Raw genomic sequence first — 12,466 nt, 5'->3', positions numbered from 1 at the left:
TGTAGGTCCATACGATTAAAATGATTCCCTACTTATATAGGTTTGATTTTGTCGGACTTCTGGAAAAAATCATAACTACATGCAGGAAAATTAATACGTTTAAAATTGTCATCTTCTGACCCCTATAACTTTTTTATTTTTCCGTGTATGGGGCGGTATGAGGGCTCATTTTTTGCGCCGTGATCTGAAGTTTTTAACGGTACCATTTTTGCATTGATAGGACTTATTGATCACTTTTTATTCATTTTTAAATGATATAAAAAGTGACCAAAAATGCACTATTTTGGACTTTGGAATTTTTTTGTGCGCACGCCATTGACCGAGCGGTTTAATTAATGATATATTTTTATAATTCAGACATTTCCGCACGCGGTGATACCACATATGTTTATTTTTATTTTTATTTACACTGTGTTTTTTTTTTTTATTGGAAAAGGGGGGTGATTCAAACTTTTAATAGGGGAGGAGTTAAATGATCTTTATTCACTTTTTTTTTTCACTTTTTATTTGCAGTGTTATAGGTCCCATAGGGACCTATAACACTGCACACACTGATCTTCTATGTTGATCACTGGTTTCTCATAAGAAACCAGTGATCAACGATTCTGCCGGATGACTGCTCATGCCTGGATCTCAGGCACTGAGCAGTCATTCGGCGATCGGACAGCGAGGAGGCAGGTAGGGGCCCTCCCGCTGTCCTGTCAGCTGTTCGGGATGCCGCGATTTCACCGCGGCTATCCCGAACAGCCCACTGAGCTAGCCGGGATGCTTTCGGTTTCACTTTAGACGCGGCGTTCAACTTTGAACGCCGCGTCTAAAGGGTTAATAGCGCGCGGCACAGCGATCAATGCCGCGCGCTATTAGCCACGGGTCCCGGCCGTTGTTAGAGGCCGGGCCCGACCCGCTATGACGCGGGGCCACGCCGTGGCCCCGCGTTATAGATCGGGAGTGGACACATGACGTTCCAGTACGTCATGTGTCCTTAAGGGGTTAAAAGTGATTTCGGCGGAGAAATATATATATATATATATATATATATATATATATATATATATATATATATACGCGCACACACACACATATATATAAACGTATTCTCCGTTGAGATATTGCAGCCGCTGCTGTGTCCAGGCCCAGGAGCCTTAGCACTGTGCTGTGATGTCACTCAATACCACTGACATCACTAGGTGTAAACAACATCTCTCCTTTGCTGTGTATGTGACTATGGAGCTGTTTGGTGATGTCGTCTATTATGGCCTTCATAGAAGCAACAGGAGATTGTTGCATCCATCTAGAACCCTCAGAACTACAGTGCTATGATGTCACTCACTTCCACAGGCCTTGCAGAGTGTAAACAACAACAACCCAGCTTTGTTGTGTATGTAACCATAGGGATTTGTGATGTCACCTAGAACCTTCACAGCAGCGACAGCTTTATGAGGAGCATCAGCACTGCTCTGCCTGAGCAGAACCATCACCGCCATAGGTTGTCAAATAACCCGGATTTAACCCACACAGGTAAGTCCAATGGGGTGCAGGCATGTCCTCTATGCTTACAGCTTCCCGTGGGTGTTGGTTTGATACCGTTTGGGGACAGCCAAGGAGGCATCTGCAGGCAACAAAGGTAGGTGTGTGCTTGTGTGTGTGTTTCCTATGCAGATCCTAAGCCCAGTGTCACATGCAAGTAGGAGGAGTAAGAAGGGTTCCTGGCAAATCCGGGTTATGGATTGCATTTAAAAAGGCCCCGTGGGAGTGCAATGGGCCCCTGTCTTGCTGCTTAGCAATAATGGTATGGGTTTAGGTTCTGCTGTGTGTACTGGTGGTTGACTGCCCCCCAGCCCAGAGTGTGCATGGAAAATTGTCTGGCAGCCTCCCTGACAGCAAGCAGTGATAGTGCCCATGAAGGGCACCTTGTTGGGCCCGCCCCTTTCACGGTTATCGCTTCTCGGCCTTTTGGCTAAGATCAAGTGTAGTATCTGTTCTTATCAGTTTAATATCTGATACGTCCCCTATCTGGGGACCATATATTAAATGGATTTTTGAGAACGGGGGCTGATTTCGAAGCTTGCTTCCGTCGCCCTATGCATTGACCCGATATGGCAGTATCTTCGGGTACAGTGCACCACCCCCTTACAGGGTTAAAAAGAAAGATTCCTACTTTCATTGCTACCTGCTTGCTGGCTAGCCAGCTAGCCAGCCCTGTGGGCCTTGCTGCTGCTGCAGCCAAAAAACAAAAGGTGGTGCTGCTGCTGCTTCTGCTGCTTCTGCTTCTGCTTGTGTCTGGCCGCTGTTGGAGCGTCCAGGCACAGGACTTCTGCTGCTGCTGACTAAATGGCCTCCTTAATTGGATCATTTGAGTAGCCAGCACACCTGTGCAGGTAGGGCATGACATGATAGGCAGCTGCCTTGATAGCGGGTGGGTGCTGAATGTTCCTAATTGACAAAATAAGATTAATGCTTATGAAGAAATATAAAATCTCATCCCTTCCCCAATATCGCGCCACACCCCTACCCCTTAATTCCCTGGTTGAACTTGATGGACATATGTCTTTTTTCGACCGTACTAACTATGTAACTATGTAACATAACATGGGGGGGGGGGGGGGGGGGTCTCCTGGCTGTTCACACAGGTGTGTCATTGCTGTACATTGACCATGCATTGCTTCTGTGGTATTGCAAAGGCAAAGACAAATGCTTCCAGCCATCCATTGCACTAATGGATTGGTCATCAGCTGGCTGTCTATGTCCCGCATCAATATAGACCAAAGTACAGAGGGTTAGGCTATGCTATTGTGCACCTACCTGATGCATCAGAAGGTGCGAGGCCCTTGCTAAATTCTGTGCACAGACTTTGAGATCTATACTTTAGACTGTATCTAAACCTGCTCCAACATGGACTGACATTCTGGCCTACTTTCAGCCGATGCGACTTGTCTGTCGCTGAACAGTCGCTTTTTATGTATTCAGCACCTATGTATAATGTTGTAAAAATGCTCTAGAAGCTAAAGTCGCAGAAATGTCACACATATTTGGCCTGCAACTTTCTGTGCGACAAATTCAGACAGGAAAAATCAGTATAAATCCTTAGAAAATTATCCCCCAGTGTCTCCATCTGCTGGCGGTATTGAATAAGCATTGCTGCACTGATGGGGTATGCATTAGACGAAAAAAAAGAAGAAAAAGAAGAATAATACGCCCAGAAAAGAGGCGAAAAGGAGAAAAACGTAAAAAAACGTGAAAAAAAAGTAAGAGGAAGAGAAGGGAAAAAAAGGTGGAAATGGGTTTAAAAGTGATTTCGGCGGAGAAATATATATATATATATATATATATATATTTTTATATATATATATATATATATATACGCGCACACACACACATATATATAAACGTATTCTCCGTTGAGATATTGCAGCCGCTGCTGTGTCCAGGCCCAGGAGCCTTAGCACTGTGCTGTGATGTCACTCAATACCACTGACATCACTAGGTGTAAACAACATCTCTCCTTTGCTGTGTATGTGACTATGGAGCTGTTTGGTGATGTCGTCTATTATGGCCTTCATAGAAGCAACAGGAGATTGTTGCATCCATCTAGAACCCTCAGAACTACAGTGCTATGATGTCACTCACTTCCACAGGCCTTGCAGAGTGTAAACAACAACAACCCAGCTTTGTTGTGTATGTAACCATAGGGATTTGTGATGTCACCTAGAACCTTCACAGCAGCGACAGCTTTATGAGGAGCATCAGCACTGCTCTGCCTGAGCAGAACCATCACCGCCATAGGTTGTCAAATAACCCGGATTTAACCCACACAGGTAAGTCCAATGGGGTGCAGGCATGTCCTCTATGCTTACAGCTTCCCGTGGGTGTTGGTTTGATACCGTTTGGGGACAGCCAAGGAGGCATCTGCAGGCAACAAAGGTAGGTGTGTGCTTGTGTGTGTGTTTCCTATGCAGATCCTAAGCCCAGTGTCACATGCAAGTAGGAGGAGTAAGAAGGGTTCCTGGCAAATCCGGGTTATGGATTGCATTTAAAAAGGCCCCGTGGGAGTGCAATGGGCCCCTGTCTTGCTGCTTAGCAATAATGGTATGGGTTTAGGTTCTGCTGTGTGTACTGGTGGTTGACTGCCCCCCAGCCCAGAGTGTGCATGGAAAATTGTCTGGCAGCCTCCCTGACAGCAAGCAGTGATAGTGCCCATGAAGGGCACCTTGTTGGGCCCGCCCCTTTCACGGTTATCGCTTCTCGGCCTTTTGGCTAAGATCAAGTGTAGTATCTGTTCTTATCAGTTTAATATCTGATACGTCCCCTATCTGGGGACCATATATTAAATGGATTTTTGAGAACGGGGGCCGATTTCGAAGCTTGCTTCCGTCGCCCTATGCATTGACCCGATATGGCAGTATCTTCGGGTACAGTGCACCACCCCCTTACAGGGTTAAAAAGAAAGATTCCTACTTTCATTGCTACCTGCTTGCTGGCTAGCCAGCTAGCCAGCCCTGTGGGCCTTGCTGCTGCTGCAGCCAAAAAACAAAAGGTGGTGCTGCTGCTGCTTCTGCTGCTTCTGCTTCTGCTTGTGTCTGGCCGCTGTTGGAGCGTCCAGGCACAGGACTTCTGCTGCTGCTGACTAAATGGCCTCCTTAATTGGATCATTTGAGTAGCCAGCACACCTGTGCAGGTAGGGCATGACATGATAGGCAGCTGCCTTGATAGCGGGTGGGTGCTGAATGTTCCTAATTGACAAAATAAGATTAATGCTTATGAAGAAATATAAAATCTCATCCCTTCCCCAATATCGCGCCACACCCCTACCCCTTAATTCCCTGGTTGAACTTGATGGACATATGTCTTTTTTCGACCGTACTAACTATGTAACTATGTAACATAACATGGGGGGGGGGGGGGTCTCCTGGCTGTTCACACAGGTGTGTCATTGCTGTACATTGACCATGCATTGCTTCTGTGGTATTGCAAAGGCAAAGACAAATGCTTCCAGCCATCCATTGCACTAATGGATTGGTCATCAGCTGGCTGTCTATGTCCCGCATCAATATAGACCAAAGTACAGAGGGTTAGGCTATGCTATTGTGCACCTACCTGATGCATCAGAAGGTGCGAGGCCCTTGCTAAATTCTGTGCACAGACTTTGAGATCTATACTTTAGACTGTATCTAAACCTGCTCCAACATGGACTGACATTCTGGCCTACTTTCAGCCGATGCGACTTGTCTGTCGCTGAACAGTCGCTTTTTATGTATTCAGCACCTATGTATAATGTTGTAAAAATGCTCTAGAAGCTAAAGTCGCAGAAATGTCACACATATTTGGCCTGCAACTTTCTGTGCGACAAATTCAGACAGGAAAAATCAGTATAAATCCTTAGAAAATTATCCCCCAGTGTCTCCATCTGCTGGCGGTATTGAATAAGCATTGCTGCACTGATGGGGTATGCATTAGACGAAAAAAAAGAAGAAAAAGAAGAATAATACGCCCAGAAAAGAGGCGAAAAGGAGAAAAACGTAAAAAAAAAGTAAGAGGAAGAGAAGGGAAAAAAAGGTGGAAATGGGTTTAAAAGTGATTTCGGCGGAGAAATATATATATATATATATATATATATATATATATATATATATATATATATATATATATACGCGCACACACACACATATATATAAACGTATTCTCCGTTGAGATATTGCAGCCGCTGCTGTGTCCAGGCCCAGGAGCCTTAGCACTGTGCTGTGATGTCACTCAATACCACTGACATCACTAGGTGTAAACAACATCTCTCCTTTGCTGTGTATGTGACTATGGAGCTGTTTGGTGATGTCGTCTATTATGGCCTTCATAGAAGCAACAGGAGATTGTTGCATCCATCTAGAACCCTCAGAACTACAGTGCTATGATGTCACTCACTTCCACAGGCCTTGCAGAGTGTAAACAACAACAACCCAGCTTTGTTGTGTATGTAACCATAGGGATTTGTGATGTCACCTAGAACCTTCACAGCAGCGACAGCTTTATGAGGAGCATCAGCACTGCTCTGCCTGAGCAGAACCATCACCGCCATAGGTTGTCAAATAACCCGGATTTAACCCACACAGGTAAGTCCAATGGGGTGCAGGCATGTCCTCTATGCTTACAGCTTCCCGTGGGTGTTGGTTTGATACCGTTTGGGGACAGCCAAGGAGGCATCTGCAGGCAACAAAGGTAGGTGTGTGCTTGTGTGTGTGTTTCCTATGCAGATCCTAAGCCCAGTGTCACATGCAAGTAGGAGGAGTAAGAAGGGTTCCTGGCAAATCCGGGTTATGGATTGCATTTAAAAAGGCCCCGTGGGAGTGCAATGGGCCCCTGTCTTGCTGCTTAGCAATAATGGTATGGGTTTAGGTTCTGCTGTGTGTACTGGTGGTTGACTGCCCCCCAGCCCAGAGTGTGCATGGAAAATTGTCTGGCAGCCTCCCTGACAGCAAGCAGTGATAGTGCCCATGAAGGGCACCTTGTTGGGCCCGCCCCTTTCACGGTTATCGCTTCTCGGCCTTTTGGCTAAGATCAAGTGTAGTATCTGTTCTTATCAGTTTAATATCTGATACGTCCCCTATCTGGGGACCATATATTAAATGGATTTTTGAGAACGGGGGCCGATTTCGAAGCTTGCTTCCGTCGCCCTATGCATTGACCCGATATGGCAGTATCTTCGGGTACAGTGCACCACCCCCTTACAGGGTTAAAAAGAAAGATTCCTACTTTCATTGCTACCTGCTTGCTGGCTAGCCAGCTAGCCAGCCCTGTGGGCCTTGCTGCTGCTGCAGCCAAAAAACAAAAGGTGGTGCTGCTGCTGCTTCTGCTGCTTCTACTTCTGCTTGTGTCTGGCCGCTGTTGGAGCGTCCAGGCACAGGACTTCTGCTGCTGCTGACTAAATGGCCTCCTTAATTGGATCATTTGAGTAGCCAGCACACCTGTGCAGGTAGGGCATGACATGATAGGCAGCTGCCTTGATAGCGGGTGGGTGCTGAATGTTCCTAATTGACAAAATAAGATTAATGCTTATGAAGAAATATAAAATCTCATCCCTTCCCCAATATCGCGCCACACCCCTACCCCTTAATTCCCTGGTTGAACTTGATGGACATATGTCTTTTTTCGACCGTACTAACTATGTAACTATGTAACATAACATGGGGGGGGGGGGGGGGGGGCTCCTGGCTGTTCACACAGGTGTGTCATTGCTGTACATTGACCATGCATTGCTTCTGTGGTATTGCAAAGGCAAAGACAAATGCTTCCAGCCATCCATTGCACTAATGGATTGGTCATCAGCTGGCTGTCTATGTCCCGCATCAATATAGACCAAAGTACAGAGGGTTAGGCTATGCTATTGTGCACCTACCTGATGCATCAGAAGGTGCGAGGCCCTAGCTAAATTCTGTGCACAGACTTTGAGATCTATACTTTAGACTGTATCTAAACCTGCTCCAACATGGACTGACATTCTGGCCTACTTTCAGCCGATGCGACTTGTCTGTCGCTGAACAGTCGCTTTTTATGTATTCAGCACCTATGTATAATGTTGTAAAAATGCTCTAGAAGCTAAAGTCGCAGAAATGTCACACATATTTGGCCTGCAACTTTCTGTGCGACAAATTCAGACAGGAAAAATCTGTATAAATCCTTAGAAAATTATCCCCCAGTGTCTCCATCTGCTGGCGGTATTGAATAAGCATTGCTGCACTGATGGGGTATGCATTAGACGAAAAAAAAGAAGAAAAAGAAGAATAATACGCCCAGAAAAGAGGCGAAAAGGAGAAAAACGTAAAAAAACGTGAAAAAAAAGTAAGAGGAAGAGAAGGGAAAAAAAGGTGGAAATGGGTTTAAAAGTGATTTCGGCGGAGAAATATATATATATATATATATATATATATATATATATATATATATATATATATACGCGCACACACACACATATATATAAACGTATTCTCCGTTGAGATATTGCAGCCGCTGCTGTGTCCAGGCCCAGGAGCCTTAGCACTGTGCTGTGATGTCACTCAATACCACTGACATCACTAGGTGTAAACAACATCTCTCCTTTGCTGTGTATGTGACTATGGAGCTGTTTGGTGATGTCGTCTATTATGGCCTTCATAGAAGCAACAGGAGATTGTTGCATCCATCTAGAACCCTCAGAACTACAGTGCTATGATGTCACTCACTTCCACAGGCCTTGCAGAGTGTAAACAACAACAACCCAGCTTTGTTGTGTATGTAACCATAGGGATTTGTGATGTCACCTAGAACCTTCACAGCAGCGACAGCTTTATGAGGAGCATCAGCACTGCTCTGCCTGAGCAGAACCATCACCGCCATAGGTTGTCAAATAACCCGGATTTAACCCACACAGGTAAGTCCAATGGGGTGCAGGCATGTCCTCTATGCTTACAGCTTCCCGTGGGTGTTGGTTTGATACCGTTTGGGGACAGCCAAGGAGGCATCTGCAGGCAACAAAGGTAGGTGTGTGCTTGTGTGTGTGTTTCCTATGCAGATCCTAAGCCCAGTGTCACATGCAAGTAGGAGGAGTAAGAAGGGTTCCTGGCAAATCCGGGTTATGGATTGCATTTAAAAAGGCCCCGTGGGAGTGCAATGGGCCCCTGTCTTGCTGCTTAGCAATAATGGTATGGGTTTAGGTTCTGCTGTGTGTACTGGTGGTTGACTGCCCCCCAGCCCAGAGTGTGCATGGAAAATTGTCTGGCAGCCTCCCTGACAGCAAGCAGTGATAGTGCCCATGAAGGGCACCTTGTTGGGCCCGCCCCTTTCACGGTTATCGCTTCTCGGCCTTTTGGCTAAGATCAAGTGTAGTATCTGTTCTTATCAGTTTAATATCTGATACGTCCCCTATCTGGGGACCATATATTAAATGGATTTTTGAGAACGGGGGCCGATTTCGAAGCTTGCTTCCGTCGCCCTATGCATTGACCCGATATGGCAGTATCTTCGGGTACAGTGCACCACCCCCTTACAGGGTTAAAAAGAAAGATTCCTACTTTCATTGCTACCTGCTTGCTGGCTAGCCAGCTAGCCAGCCCTGTGGGCCTTGCTGCTGCTGCAGCCAAAAAACAAAAGGTGGTGCTGCTGCTGCTTCTGCTGCTTCTGCTTCTGCTTGTGTCTGGCCGCTGTTGGAGCGTCCAGGCACAGGACTTCTGCTGCTGCTGACTAAATGGCCTCCTTAATTGGATCATTTGAGTAGCCAGCACACCTGTGCAGGTAGGGCATGACATGATAGGCAGCTGCCTTGATAGCGGGTGGGTGCTGAATGTTCCTAATTGACAAAATAAGATTAATGCTTATGAAGAAATATAAAATCTCATCCCTTCCACAATATCGCGCCACACCCCTACCCCTTAATTCCCTGGTTGAACTTGATGGACATATGTCTTTTTTCGACCGTACTAACTATGTAACTATGTAACATAACATGGGGGGGGGGGGGGTCTCCTGGCTGTTCACACAGGTGTGTCATTGCTGTACATTGACCATGCATTGCTTCTGTGGTATTGCAAAGGCAAAGACAAATGCTTCCAGCCATCCATTGCACTAATGGATTGGTCATCAGCTGGCTGTCTATGTCCCGCATCAATATAGACCAAAGTACAGAGGGTTAGGCTATGCTATTGTGCACCTACCTGATGCATCAGAAGGTGCGAGGCCCTTGCTAAATTCTGTGCACAGACTTTGAGATCTATACTTTAGACTGTATCTAAACCTGCTCCAACATGGACTGACATTCTGGCCTACTTTCAGCCGATGCAACTTGTCTGTCGCTGAACAGTCGCTTTTTATGTATTCAGCACCTATGTATAATGTTGTAAAAATGCTCTAGAAGCTAAAGTCGCAGAAATGTCACACATATTTGGCCTGCAACTTTCTGTGCGACAAATTCAGACAGGAAAAATCAGTATAAATCCTTAGAAAATTATCCCCCAGTGTCTCCATCTGCTGGCGGTATTGAATAAGCATTGCTGCACTGATGGGGTATGCATTAGACGAAAAAAAAGAAGAAAAAGAAGAATAATACGCCCAGAAAAGAGGCGAAAAGGAGAAAAACGTAAAAAAACGTGAAAAAAAAGTAAGAGGAAGAGAAGGGAAAAAAAGGTGGAAATGGGTTTAAAAGTGATTTCGGCGGAGAAATATATATATATATATATATATATATATATATATATATATATATACGCGCACACACACACATATATATAAACGTATTCTCCGTTGAGATATTGCAGCCGCTGCTGTGTCCAGGCCCAGGAGCCTTAGCACTGTGCTGTGATGTCACTCAATACCACTGACATCACTAGGTGTAAACAACATCTCTCCTTTGCTGTGTATGTGACTATGGAGCTGTTTGGTGATGTCGTCTATTATGGCCTTCATAGAAGCAACAGGAGATTGTTGCATCCATCTAGAACCCTCAGAACTACAGTGCTATGATGTCACTCACTTCCACAGGCCTTGCAGAGTGTAAACAACAACAACCCAGCTTTGTTGTGTATGTAACCATAGGGATTTGTGATGTCACCTAGAACCTTCACAGCAGCGACAGCTTTATGAGGAGCATCAGCACTGCTCTGCCTGAGCAGAACCATCACCGCCATAGGTTGTCAAATAACCCGGATTTAACCCACACAGGTAAGTCCAATGGGGTGCAGGCATGTCCTCTATGCTTACAGCTTCCCGTGGGTGTTGGTTTGATACCGTTTGGGGACAGCCAAGGAGGCATCTGCAGGCAACAAAGGTAGGTGTGTGCTTGTGTGTGTGTTTCCTATGCAGATCCTAAGCCCAGTGTCACATGCAAGTAGGAGGAGTAAGAAGGGTTCCTGGCAAATCCGGGTTATGGATTGCATTTAAAAAGGCCCCGTGGGAGTGCAATGGGCCCCTGTCTTGCTGCTTAGCAATAATGGTATGGGTTTAGGTTCTGCTGTGTGTACTGGTGGTTGACTGCCCCCCAGCCCAGAGTGTGCATGGAAAATTGTCTGGCAGCCTCCCTGACAGCAAGCAGTGATAGTGCCCATGAAGGGCACCTTGTTGGGCCCGCCCCTTTCACGGTTATCGCTTCTCGGCCTTTTGGCTAAGATCAAGTGTAGTATCTGTTCTTATCAGTTTAATATCTGATACGTCCCCTATCTGGGGACCATATATTAAATGGATTTTTGAGAACGGGGGCCGATTTCGAAGCTTGCTTCCGTCGCCCTATGCATTGACCCGATATGGCAGTATCTTCGGGTACAGTGCACCACCCCCTTACAGGGTTAAAAAGAAAGATTCCTACTTTCATTGCTACCTGCTTGCTGGCTAGCCAGCTAGCCAGTCCTGTGGGCCTTGCTGCTGCTGCAGCCAAAAAACAAAAGGTGGTGCTGCTGCTGCTTCTGCTGCTTCTGCTTCTGCTTGTGTCTGGCCGCTGTTGGAGCGTCCAGGCACAGGACTTCTGCTGCTGCTGACTAAATGGCCTCCTTAATTGGATCATTTGAGTAGCCAGCACACCTGTGCAGGTAGGGCATGACATGATAGGCAGCTGCCTTGATAGCGGGTGGGTGCTGAATGTTCCTAATTGACAAAATAAGATTAATGCTTATGAAGAAATATAAAATCTCATCCCTTCCCCAATATCGCGCCACACCCCTACCCCTTAATTCCCTGGTTGAACTTGATGGACATATGTCTTTTTTCGACCGTACTAACTATGTAACTATGTAACATAACATGGGGGGGGTCTCCTGGCTGTTCACACAGGTGTGTCATTGCTGTACATTGACCATGCATTGCTTCTGTGGTATTGCAAAGGCAAAGACAAATGCTTCCAGCCATCCATTGCACTAATGGATTGGTCATCAGCTGGCTGTCTATGTCCCGCATCAATATAGACCAAAGTACAGAGGGTTAGGCTATGCTATTGTGCACCTACCTGATGCATCAGAAGGTGCGAGGCCCTTGCTAAATTCTGTGCACAGACTTTGAGATCTATACTTTAGACTGTATCTAAACCTGCTCCAACATGGACTGACATTCTGGCCTACTTTCAGCCGATGCGACTTGTCTGTCGCTGAACAGTCGCTTTTTATGTATTCAGCACCTATGTATAATGTTGTAAAAATGCTCTAGAAGCTAAAGTCGCAGAAATGTCACACATATTTGGCCTGCAACTTTCTGTGCGACAAATTCAGACAGGAAAAATCAGTATAAATCCTTAGAAAATTATCCCCCAGTGTCTCCATCTGCTGGCGGTATTGAATAAGCATTGCTGCACTGATGGGGTATGCATTAGACGAAAAAAAAGAAGAAAAAGAAGAATAATACGCCCAGAAAAGAGGCGAAAAGGAGAAAAACGTAAAAAAACGTGAAAAAAAAGTAAGAGGAAGAGAAGGGAAAAAAAGGTGGAAATGGGTTTAACCCCTTAAGGACCGGAGGTTTTTCCGTTTTT

General features: G+C 45.7%; 5 non-coding genes across 5 annotated transcripts; all 5 read left to right on the top strand.

Moving 5' to 3' along the window:
* Window positions 1–1,937: 1,937 nt before the first annotated feature.
* Window positions 1,938–2,128, top strand: LOC130347956 (U2 spliceosomal RNA). Its single transcript, XR_008885796.1, has one exon. It is a non-coding gene; the product is annotated as a U2 spliceosomal RNA (small nuclear RNA).
* Window positions 2,129–4,234: 2,106 nt separating this feature from the next.
* On the top strand, window positions 4,235–4,425 carry LOC130347977 (U2 spliceosomal RNA). The gene has a single exon (XR_008885815.1). It is a non-coding gene; the product is annotated as a U2 spliceosomal RNA (small nuclear RNA).
* Window positions 4,426–6,520: 2,095 nt separating this feature from the next.
* On the top strand, window positions 6,521–6,711 carry LOC130347976 (U2 spliceosomal RNA). Its single transcript, XR_008885814.1, has one exon. It is a non-coding gene; the product is annotated as a U2 spliceosomal RNA (small nuclear RNA).
* A 2,103-nt stretch (window positions 6,712–8,814) lies between these two features.
* LOC130347975 (U2 spliceosomal RNA) lies at window positions 8,815–9,005 on the top strand. The gene has a single exon (XR_008885813.1). It is a non-coding gene; the product is annotated as a U2 spliceosomal RNA (small nuclear RNA).
* Window positions 9,006–11,096: 2,091 nt separating this feature from the next.
* Window positions 11,097–11,287, top strand: LOC130347974 (U2 spliceosomal RNA). The gene has a single exon (XR_008885812.1). It is a non-coding gene; the product is annotated as a U2 spliceosomal RNA (small nuclear RNA).
* Window positions 11,288–12,466: the final 1,179 nt, after the last annotated feature.

The sequence above is a fragment of the Hyla sarda genome, unplaced genomic scaffold, assembly GCF_029499605.1.
Source record: "Hyla sarda isolate aHylSar1 unplaced genomic scaffold, aHylSar1.hap1 scaffold_857, whole genome shotgun sequence".
Lineage (NCBI taxonomy): Eukaryota > Metazoa > Chordata > Amphibia > Anura > Hylidae > Hyla > Hyla sarda.
This window is presented reverse-complemented; position numbering and strand designations above follow the sequence as displayed.